This window comes from Schistocerca piceifrons, chromosome 7 (genome assembly GCF_021461385.2).
Source record: "Schistocerca piceifrons isolate TAMUIC-IGC-003096 chromosome 7, iqSchPice1.1, whole genome shotgun sequence".
Lineage (NCBI taxonomy): Eukaryota > Metazoa > Arthropoda > Insecta > Orthoptera > Acrididae > Schistocerca > Schistocerca piceifrons.
Window position 1 is genome coordinate 89,805,658 of NC_060144.1, and position 11,748 is coordinate 89,817,405.

Consider the following 11,748-nt stretch of genomic DNA (forward strand, 5'->3'; position numbering starts at 1 on the left):
GATGAACAGTCCTGAAGTTCCTAGTAGTAAGTTATCAGCTTACAGGACCAGTAGTGGTGAAGATCGTGGAGTATGCAGTGTAAGTAAGTTGGTACGCTTCTTACTTTAAGTTAATAATTTCTTTTCATATTAGCTTCTGTGACACATTTGGAAACTTTCTTATTCATGTAACAGAGGTATATTCGATGTGTTTTACATAGAAGAGCACACGTTCTCGCGAATTAATTTCTTCGTTTTAGTGTCTTCCATCAGATTAGAAAACGAAAGGACGAAATTGTTGTGGGTAAAACGACCAGCATTCTTGTTTGTCACAAATATTTGGATATTTTTCCCTAATACGTCGTGATTTGCAAGGGTTTGTTAGTCAGAAACCTAAGTATACAGTTCAAATTCCTGCCAGTAAAGCGAGAAGTAATGACATTTATGTTCCTTGCCTGTCACAAATATTTGCCTGTTTATTTCCTAATATTTTGCAATTTCTGAGGCTGTGCTTAGGCAGGTATTTGTTATTTGTTACAAACTTTTCGCTGTATGTTTCCAAATATGTCGCAATGCCCAAGAATGTGGTTAGCCAGGAACTTAAAAAGGTTATATTTCTGTTGCAAATGTATATGCTCAGAACAGACCCACTGTCAGTAGCGCTATGTCAAATTGTAAAATGCTTCAAAATCAGTCTTCTTAATGAGTACCCTTGGCTGGGAAAATATATTGCTATGCTAAATTGAGTTCCAGCCAGTGAGCTCAATACGAAACAGTAGTATTGAGCTCACTGGATCCAGCCAGTTTTAGATCTTTGCCTCATAGCAGTGGAGAGTATCTTTGTCCAGAAAGAGTTCGCTGCTTAAAAAATGAGTGCACATCCAAAATTGTACCAGTTCGAAGTTCTGGCACTGTCACGAAAAAGTTTTCAACGATCCAGGGAAATGTTTGCTTTATTATAATTACAGCCTCAGATCACAGTGTTTGTTTATAATCAGGTAATTAAATGTTGTATGTAATGACTAATCTTCAGACCTAGAAATATATAACCACATAGAGGTAGCCTCATTTACAAATGCATAACCAACTATATGAATGTTAATCTGAAAATACAATAAACAACTGTATAATATATCTGTACCTGACTAGCAACGCATTACATTATTCATGTCACGCCATTGTGTGTCATGGTGCAGTCAAAAATCATTAGCCATTTCAGTTTCGCCAAATGAAGTTGTAGTACGCAAAGACCACAATTGAGGCATACATAATGCACATGAAAAGAGACATGGAAATGCTTTTGCCTATATGTCACATAATAAAGTTTAATGGAAAAGGATGCTTTATTAAAACAAACACCTATGTCAGAAGATTACATAACCTCTTTACACAATCTAAAGAAGTTAATTACAGATAGAAATACAGCTGACTTCTGGAAACTTTATCAAATCTGGACAATGCTTTCATACAACATGTTCGCCAGAGGGGAGCTCGCGATAAACGTCAGGCGCAATGATAAGATGGAGTAAAAATGTCACTGTATGCCACAGCGTCGCTGCTACATGGCATTCATAAAATACCCTAATTATAAATTATCAGTATTTTAAAGTAGGTGTTACAAATATATGCCATCTAAAAATAGTGTCACATATGTAGCACCAGTAATCCCAAAGCACTGTAAATATAACTGTTCATGACATTTCAAATGTTTCGCTAGTAGTAAAATAAAAAGTTTAGTGGGCCAGCTTTGCTCATGCATTTCACTCGCTAATCAAGAGTGGATTAAATGACTCACGGAAAAGTAATGGTCAACATAAAAACATTACTTCGAGAAAGTGTTATCTATTTTTATGATGAAATTTCCTGGCAGATTAAAACTGTGTGCCAGACCGAGACTCGAACTCGGGAACTTTGCCTTTCGTGGGCAAGTGTTCTAACAACTGAGCTGCCCAAGCACGACTCATGATCTGTCCTTACAGCTTCAATTCTCCCAGTACCTCTTCTCCTACCTTCCAAACTTCACAGAAGCTCTTCTGCGAAACTTGCAGAACTAGGACTCCTGGAAGAAAGGATATTGCAGAGACATGGCTTAGCCACAGCCTGGGGGAAGTTTCCAGAATGAGATTTTCACTCTGCAGCGGAGTGTGCGCCATATGACACATATCTTCATATCAGCGCACACTTGCTCTATTCAGTCGTGTCCCCCAATTAAATGGCGCCCCACAAGATGGGAGATAATTTGCATTTTAAACTGGACAGGCGCCTTTTGTCACTCCACAGCCATGAGACTGTACTATGCGTTCAATCGTGGAGTAGTTGTTTTGGTATCAGCTTAAGAAGTTGACTGTAGCAGATAAATGAGGCCTTGTTGCTGTCATTGCATACCTCAAGCATCCATCACCTTTTTGCATGGCTTATCAATCCGTTTTCCTTCCTCCAGGTTCAGTCTTACATGTAGAATCGTTGTTGCAAACTCTTCAAATATGACTTTTGGTTCAGATACATTTATTCTTTGTTCCTTGAAATCTCGATTGCCAAGTTTGATTGTGGGTCTGATAGTTCCTTTATTTTCAATTTGCTCTGTAACTTAAATTTCATTCTGTCTATTTCCTCTCTGTTCTTTCCTGCCATCGGTATGTCATCAACATACAGCACAAAGTAAATGACAACTTCCTTTAAGACATTTATCTGCTTCTCACTGAGTGAATCTTATAGAGATAAGGAACATATGAATTGAATGATTCCATGCTAGTGGTACTTGTTTTAAGCCATTCAAAGACTTCTGTAACCTACAAAGCAAAAAAAGGTGTGTCTTTCAGTTCTTCAGGAATAGCCACTCCTTCAGGAATAATCATGTATATTTACTCCCTCAGTAATATGTGAATAAAAGCGCTGGCAACATCATATTGTTCCAGATCCAGTCCTTGTTTTATTGGCATAATTAGCCTTATTCTAGCAGTTGCAACTCTAGCCACTAGTGCATGTTCCCTCAAATTCTTTTGTCTGTGAATATCCTTCAGCCACAAGTCCAGCCTTTCGTCTTATATTTTCATCCTTGTCCTTCTTCAGTATGAACACCCACTTACTGCACATGGCCTTCCTTCCAGAGGGTAATTTAACTAAGATACAAGTCTTGTTATCCTTTATAGACCCAGTTTCATTCATTATAGCTTTATACAAGTATTCCTTACCCTCAAGAGCTGCGGTTTCCATGTAGCTTTCTGGTAAAGCACAGACAAATCATTCAGCATTCAATGCAAGAACAGCAAAGTCATCTAGGTATTTAGCAGTGTTCCTCTTGTTGGTAGGATGTCGAACAGCTTCAGTTTCAATTTTCTCTTTGTCACTGGTCAATTATGGTATGGGAATTCTTCCATGACCTCCACCATTTAATTTAACATCGTCTTCAGTGAAGTCTCCATCATTATCGTCTTTGTGTTTCTTCTCTGATGATTCCTGTACGATTCCGGAATCCAGTTCTCAATTTCTATACGTTGAAAGTCAAATCTTCCTTTGTAGAAAACAATGTTCCTTTCTGTGACTATTTTTCCTTCCTCTGGAAATCAGAGCCTATAGCCATTAGAACAGTTGCCAGTGAAGTAGCACTCCGAAGATTTTCTGTCAGACTTCTCTGTCCTCAGTTCCTTTAGTACCACTAAATAAGCAATACATCCAAATACTCTCACCTTTCTCAAGTTAGTTTTCTTGTGGTACCACAAAGCTGAAGGAAACTTTCCTTCCACAGCTGCAGCAGGAATTCTATTTAGTAGGTATACAGCAATACAAACAGCTTCTGACCAAAACATCTTACATAATTTACACTGAAGTATCAAACAGCGAGCTTTCTCAATAAAAGTTTTGTTCATTTGCTTCAAGACACCATTTTGCTGAGAAATATATCTGATTGTAAACTCAAACTCTATTCCTTGTTTTTCAAAACACTGCTTCAACTCGTTCGACATGCATTCACGGCAATTGTCACGCCGCAATTTGCTGCTCTTCAAGTTGAAACGAGCTGTACCCATGGCGAGAAACATCTTCAGATAGCGAGTTACGTCAGACTTGCTTCCAGTGTGCAGAACACTATGAAAAATGTAAAGTCGTCGACGAACATGAGCATATACTTCATACCATCGAACGATTCTTGTGAGACTGGCGCACACATGTCGCTATGGATTAACTCAACGAGGTCTGGTGGCACGTTTCCTAGTGCACTTGTATGGCAGGTGTGATTGTTTTCCTTCTGAGCATCATTGGGATTGTTGAAGTCTACTGTTCCATACCATCAAAATGTGATTGAAGGCGTATAATGCTATCATAACTCAAATTGCCTAATCTGCAGCGCCACAGTTTAACATTAGTTTCACTTGAAAATACTTTTAAGAACATAGTTCTTATATAGGAAAACAACGATCTGTAATTACGAGGCGTGTTTTTTTAAAATAAGTGCCGTTTTGCCACACCGCAGCCGCAGCGCTGCGGTAGGCGTTCTGCGCTTGCGCACTAGGTACCTACATCTGTTGTCTACGCACTGACGCCATTACAGTCTGATTCTTTCTTGTTTACGTTGTGTACTGAGTGTTTAAAATGCCTCCGATAATCGTGAGTCCCGCCGACTGTGAAGGACGGACTGTTATAAGATTTCTTAGTGCTAAAGGCCTAAAAGCGATAGATATTCATCGTGAGATCTGTACAGTTTACGGAGAAAACATTATGAATGGTGGAATGGTAAGAAAGTGGGTGAGAGCATTTAAAGATGGCAGCACAAATGTGCATTATGAACAACAGAGTGGGCGTCCTTTGGTCGTTAATGAAAGTTTGATGCAAAAATGGCGCCGGCCGTGTGGTCGAGCGGTTCTAGGCGCTTCAGTCCGGAACCGCGCTGCTGCTGCAGTCGCAGGTTCGAATCTGGCCTTGGTCGCGGATGTGTGTCATGTCCTTAGGTTAGTTAGGTTTAAGTAGTTCTGTGTTCTAGGGGACTGATGACCTTAGAAATTAAATCCCAACTCTGAGCACTGTGGGACTTAACTTCTAAGGTCATCAGTCCCCTAGAACTCAGAACTACTTAAACCTAACTAACCTAAGGACATCACACACATCCATGCCCGATGCAGGATTCGAACCTGCGACCGTAGCGGTCGCGCGGTTCCAGACTGTAGCACCTAGAACCGCTCGGCCACCCTGGCCGGAAAAGTTTGGTGCAGGAAGTTGACAATAAGGTGTGAGAAAACAGACGCTTTACGATTTCCTCCTTGTGGGAGGACTTTCCTACTGTTTCTCGTAGTGTTTTGTATGGCATTGTGACTGAGCACTTGAATTACCGAAGATTGTGCGCACGTTGGGTACCGAAAATGTTGACAGATGTGCCAAAACCAAACATTTAGACATTCATTGACTTTGCTTGAGCGGTACCACAATGACGGTGATGATTTCTTAAGCCAAGTTGTTACGGACGATGAAACATGGGTGGCCTATGTCACACCAGAATCAAAGCAACAATCCATGGAATGGCGGCATTCAGATTCACCCAGAAAAGTGAAGTTTAAGCAAACAATTTCTGCCCGGAAAATCATGTGCACAATTTTTTGGGTCAGAAAAGGAGTACTGCTTGTGGAATTTCTGCCTTGTAATGAGACAATCAATGCAGCAGCTTACTGTAAGACATTTTACAATTTGCGCCATTCAGTTCAGAACAAAAGACGTGGCAAGTTGAGCAAGGGCATCGTTTTGCTGCAAGACAACGCCCATCCACATGTGGCGAATCAGACCCAAGATCTCATTACATCTTTTCGATGGGAAACTCTAGATCATACTCCGTACAGCCGCGATGTTGCGCCCAGTGACTACCATCGGTTCCTGCACTTGAAGAAACACCTGGGCGGTCAGCGTCTTCAATACGATGACAAGGTCAAAACAGTGATGATGCAGTGGTTAACAAGTCTGGCGGCAGACATCTATGAGGAGGGTATTCAAAAACTGGTACAACGTTATGACAAGTGCCTCAGAATTGACGGAAATTATATAGAAAAGTAGATTAAGGTACAGGCTTTCATGTAAAAATAAAATTATTGAGATATCTTAGCATGTCTTTTTTTAATTTCAAAACGGTACTTACTTAAAAAACATGCCTCATATTAAAATAAACTGGAAGCAGTCTTGATCACTTAATTTTTTAAATGGTGGCTGCTTTCGATCTTTTCATCAGATCATCTTCGGACCATGAATGTCTGCCGGAGGCGGTGGCACATGGCAATCCTCTTGTTTGTGGCTGGTGGTGTACTGCACGTAAATCTTAAGAAAGTGGTTAACTAACATACCATTTGTTGCATTAAATTTCATTGTTAACAACTGTTTTCTCAACAGAAGTTGACTATCAATTCCTTTTCTCTCAAACGTATCGCATAGAGATGTCCATAGATCGAAAGAAATTACCTTATCTTTCACATATTTCAAGTGACTGTCGGCGATGAGTCTTATCTTCCGATCTTGTTTAGCCAGTTCAGCCAGTCATGTTTCCTTTGTGACACAATGAATGTCCGCTTCTCCATACAGAAATTCCACCTTTCTGAGATAATTCGCTTGCACAGACGGTAAAAGTTCAAGTTCCTCAAGAAGAGCTTCCATCCTGAATTTCCAACTATAGGAAATTTGTTCTATCTAATACAGAAATACGATATTTTTCCACTTCAGCTGCCTCCTCGAAAAAGTTTCCTTGAGCTTCCACTCGTGGTTAGTTGGTTTTATGAAACTAAAAAATAACTGAAGACAATTGAGCACAGAATAACGCCGGCAGTAGATGGGCTTTTTATGTGTGAAGTTATTTTACGTAAATTACAGGTATAATAATTGAAATTGCGCTCTCAACAGTTTCTGCAACAAATGAAAGTATTTTTCTGACTGCTTTACTTTGCCAACAGTATCTGTTCCTTGGCAATATGACTACATATAGACGTTTTTGGCAGTAATGCTTTTTCAAGTAGTAATGTTTAGTAACTTACATTCTGAAATATGTAAATGTAAAGTAAGTATATTTCATAATTGTGTGTACACATATAATAAAGTATTTGTCAAACAGTTCAGTATACAAATTTCATTCATGTATATTGTTGTTATATTTAGTAAAAATGTACTCACCTGTTTGCATTTTTTCATCAGAGGCTACTTACGTCCATTTTGATGTTGAAGTTTCACAGATTTCCAACCGTGGTCTACCTAGCAATGATGATGTGTATTGATGGCCAAAGCAAATTTCATAGGTTATGCCCATCATAAAGGTTATACAGTAAATGACTAAGAAGTGGAACAACAGGAGGATGGTGGTCAAATATTACAAAACATCAGAATTTAAATTGCTAGCGAAAATATGTATCCACAAACACATGAACCAATAATTGTAAGACAACACCAAGAGACAGTTTAAAATTTTCATTGTTTTTTATTTGTAAGTACCACACACTTCCAAAAACAACTGTATTTTTCCCCTCCAAAAAGTGTTATTTAATGAAAAGTTCCTCTTCGATTTCTGTTTTTATTCATGAACAACGCAGGCTCTTTCTCTGTCCATGTGTCATAGAACCTAATCTTTTTTACTCTCAGGTATATGATCAACTGCTGCTGGCATGAAATATAATTTATGATCCACCCAGCCCACAAAAGTCCTTTAACTGTGAGGCATAAGAGCAAAATAATAAAATAAAAACTAAGGAGACGCAAAAAATGAATTCAAGCACAATCACAAGACTGAGCGCAGCAAAATTAGATTAACCCACTGTGTTAACAGACGACAACACCTTTGTCCCCCATCAACGTCATAATCAAAATTTTCTTACTGAGGAACCTTTAATTTTTTCCGTTCCATTGATGGCCGGCATGAATGCCACCATTTGTATCACATTGTGTAATGTTTAGACATTTCGTTCTCTCTTGTTCTGTTCCATCAGATATGAACTGTCCTCAATTTTGGAAGTATAATCCCCCTTTTTGTATCACAGATGGTATCTCGTAACACTACCTTCATCCTTTGGTACTGGGCTAACATCTAGTGCTCCTGCAAAATCCCCACTTAATCGTGGGAAAAGTGCTAAAAAAAGTGATAACCGATTTCACTACAAAAAAATGAAAGTTCGTTCCAGTACATACATACCATGTTTTCATGGTTGTATCGTATTTAATACTTTGGGTCTTTGAGACTGCATTTTAGACACATATAAGCAGCTGGCAATAAATGTCATTTAACTGCATTCATTCATAGTTTCAACAATATTTTCTTTTTCATTGGTGGTGTTTGCCCACTGTAATAATTATCACACCATTTCCTGGTTTCCTAACCGTAGTGTGTATCGTTAACAGGGAAGAACAAACTGTGCATTTCTGAGTTTTGGCAGTTATTATGGAAGGTTTTAGGTTGAGCTTCCATGTATTCCCCCATCAGGAGTCTCCACGTGATTCCCACATTACTCCATGCCTGTGTGATTTACAGCTAGTTGTCTGCAAGTTGTCTGCAAGTGAGACACTTCCTCATTACGGCACCCCATACCACTTGCGTGTGTTGCTGTTTTACAATTATATTTATAACACACGATATTGTAAGTATTTTTTTACTACTACGTTGCTTTTTTAGTACTATGCATTTATAAATGAATAACTATTATTACTTGTATTATAAAAGTACACTACTTTTTGTTTCATTCATCTAATTGTTCTATTGACTTTCGTCGTTTATTTGCTTTGCTTTTCCTTTCATTATTCCCTCGTTTTTCATTTTTCAGGTCTAGATGTTATAATACGACAGAAGAGGTTGTAGAGCTACATACAATCACTGCCCCTAGATATAAAAGCATATTTGGTCAAATACAAGGAGCCTTCTGAGGTACCAGTAATCCCTCAAGCCTCATGAGAGCGACCAAGATCTGGTCCATGTCATGAGTTTGGTAAACATCACAACAGTAAAACTATGATCACATGCTCAGAGTGTACACGATTTGTGTGCAAAAAGCATTCCACCTGCAAAACTATTTGCAATGCCTGCAACATTCCATTCAACGAAGCATGACATCTTAGTATTTATATTTTCTAAATGTTTGTTCATCACTATGTTTTTTATACAACCTTGTTCCTAATTAGTCATAAGTAATGAGTTATAATTGAAACATTCACTTAAGTATTATGTTTACCATCATGAGTCATTTGTAACAGTTGTAGTACTTAAATTTTATTGCTATTAAATATTTTAAAAATACTATGTGGTATGATTGCTAGAAAATGGAACGCCAGCACAGAGTCCCGCATGTGTGTACTGGCATAACTTTCAGTGGCACATGTAGTTAAGGGTTAAACTGTGATTTTGGAATCATACACTGAGTAAAACAATACTGCGCTTGAACAGAACTGGCAACAGAAACCTATTATGTTATTTAATGTTATTTCTGCAAGATGTATATTGTTGAACATCTCATACGTAATGACACTGAAATCGGGTTCACCATTATGGGTAGTCCAGAAATTAAAGAATAGAAAGGTGCCGACTGAAAACAGAGATTAAAAACAAGAGAAAGTTGTATAAATCTCTACTAAACACTCATCAAATATATTAATGTAAGACTTCCCGGCAGAATAACTTTGTGTCAGGCCGGGACTACAACCCCGCATCTTTGATCTATGACTGAACCATCAAGGCATGACTAATGACTCATGCTCACAATCTTACTTCCACCAGTATCTTCCTCCTACTTTCCAATGGGACCCACAAAGCAACAGGCGTTTCCACAGGTGATACAATAGTAAGAGTCGCTGGTCGCTGCTTGCAAAGGTTAAAAGACTAGGGAGTTGGCTTATTGCTAAAGCAACTGTTCTGTCTCAGATAGAAGAAATTCTCGTTCCTTGTGGAAAGAATCTAGTTCAGATCTCAGAGTAAGTTACATTAGAATATATTATTGTCGTATATAAAACAAATGAAGAAGACATATTGACTGCATAAATCATGTCATCAAGCTGAAATGTTAACACTGAGTATCATGTGCTGGAATTCAAGAAAACATCTTCGAAATGATAGTTGAGATTTAAGAACGGCTATTTTATTAATTCCAAGAAATACTTAACAAGTAATTGTAGAAATGGTGTAAGGCAAATTTCTAAATTTTACAGGAGAGCGAAGAAAAAGCAGTGTTTCTTTCGCAAATTAAGAACAAATTAATCTTATTTTTCTATATTTACATCTTATATGTAAAAATATATTGGTGTGATCAATTTATGAACTTTGATTCAGTTGCAGTCAGATTCTAAAAGCAAAAAATTAGAAAAAAGATCTTTTACTTCAGCCACTTAGTTAAAACACTTGGACAAAAAATAACCTCCACTCTCTTCTCCTCCCCCCATTCCTGTTCCTATCACGAATGGCCCACACAAAGGATAACTTCCTTAATGTCAGCTCGAATACCTCTAATTTTACCTTAATGTCTTTTCATGAGATATATGCAGGAGAAAGCAATATATTGGTTGACACTTCCAGAAATGTAAACACACATAATTTTAAAAGTAAACTACATCATGATGCAGAATGCTTTTCTTACAGTGTAGTACGTTTGAAATTGCCTGTGCCTTGTCCAGTAGAGGCTTGGATCCAATAGTGTGATTAGATGTCCTATAAATTCGATCTCTGTTACCCCAAATACGCATTTCAGCGGGTTCATAATGATGCCAGCCTCGCTGAGGCGCTGAGACACGATGTTAGGTGGCTGCAGTGGAGCTTAGGCTACTTCAGGAACACAGAGATGTTGTCCAAGTATGCAAAATAGCCTGATACTCCTCGCAAAACTCATCCAGTAAATGCTGCCAAGTCTGGGTAGTGTTCTGAAGGCTGAACGTCATATACATGCTCTCAGAGAGCTGTTTTCTGTATTTCTTCTGGAGCCACTGGATCTGTGTGTACGCCTTTGCACAGTCGGTCTTGCTGAGTATTGTTGTGCCCACCAAGGCATAACTAAAATCCAGCAGGTGCAGCCCTGGGAACCTCTCTGGCATTTTCCTTGTTTCAGTGTGTGGTAGTCCTCAGATGGGTACCAGTAACTGTCCTTTTTTAGTACTAAATATAAAGTGGAAGACCACGGGCAGCTCGACAGTTGCATAATGCCTTGTCACAACATAGCTCAAACTCAGCCCATACGACCTCAACCCTATCAAGTGTGATGTGACGTGGGCAGCACAAGGAGGGGGGCCAGGCATTGTAATAATGTGGTGGAGCATTGTGTCTTTGACTTTCCTTGGAGTCTCTGACAGGCGAGTAAGATCCATGAATTTCCCCAGGATATCTGTGTATGGTTCAGAGCACACCAGGTGTTTTATTCTGAAGAACACTGTCTGCTGTCACTGTCCCACTGTCCTCACACTCATTGTGGAGTCGATTAGTTGGGCACTTGCGATGTTAGCAAGCAGCTTGTAATGGCTGAAGAAATCTTTGCTCAGCATCAGCTCGTACATGTTAGGCACAGTGAACCTCCATGCGAATGTGTGGCACAGTACGTGGTCGACATTTCAATGAATACCATGCGTTTCCAACCGGAATTGTTTATCATCATGAGACACAGAGTTTTGGGTTCCAACAGTTTCTTAAATCGTCTGAGGGAAAATGGATAAATCTGAACCAGTGTCGACCATGTACCACATGGCCCTACCTCATTCTGCTACAGACAGACACTTTGATACTGCACTACAGCTGGGTGTACCTAGACCAGATCGCAGCTGGCATCTGGAGCATCACGAATGAAACTTAGT

General features: G+C 39.0%; 1 long non-coding RNA gene across 1 annotated transcript; it reads left to right on the plus strand.

Moving 5' to 3' along the window:
- Positions 1-819: 819 nt before the first annotated feature.
- LOC124805285 lies at positions 820-9,217 on the plus strand. Its single transcript, XR_007017429.1, has 2 exons — positions 820-977; positions 8,748-9,217. It is a non-coding gene; the product is annotated as an uncharacterized LOC124805285 (long non-coding RNA).
- Positions 9,218-11,748: the final 2,531 nt, after the last annotated feature.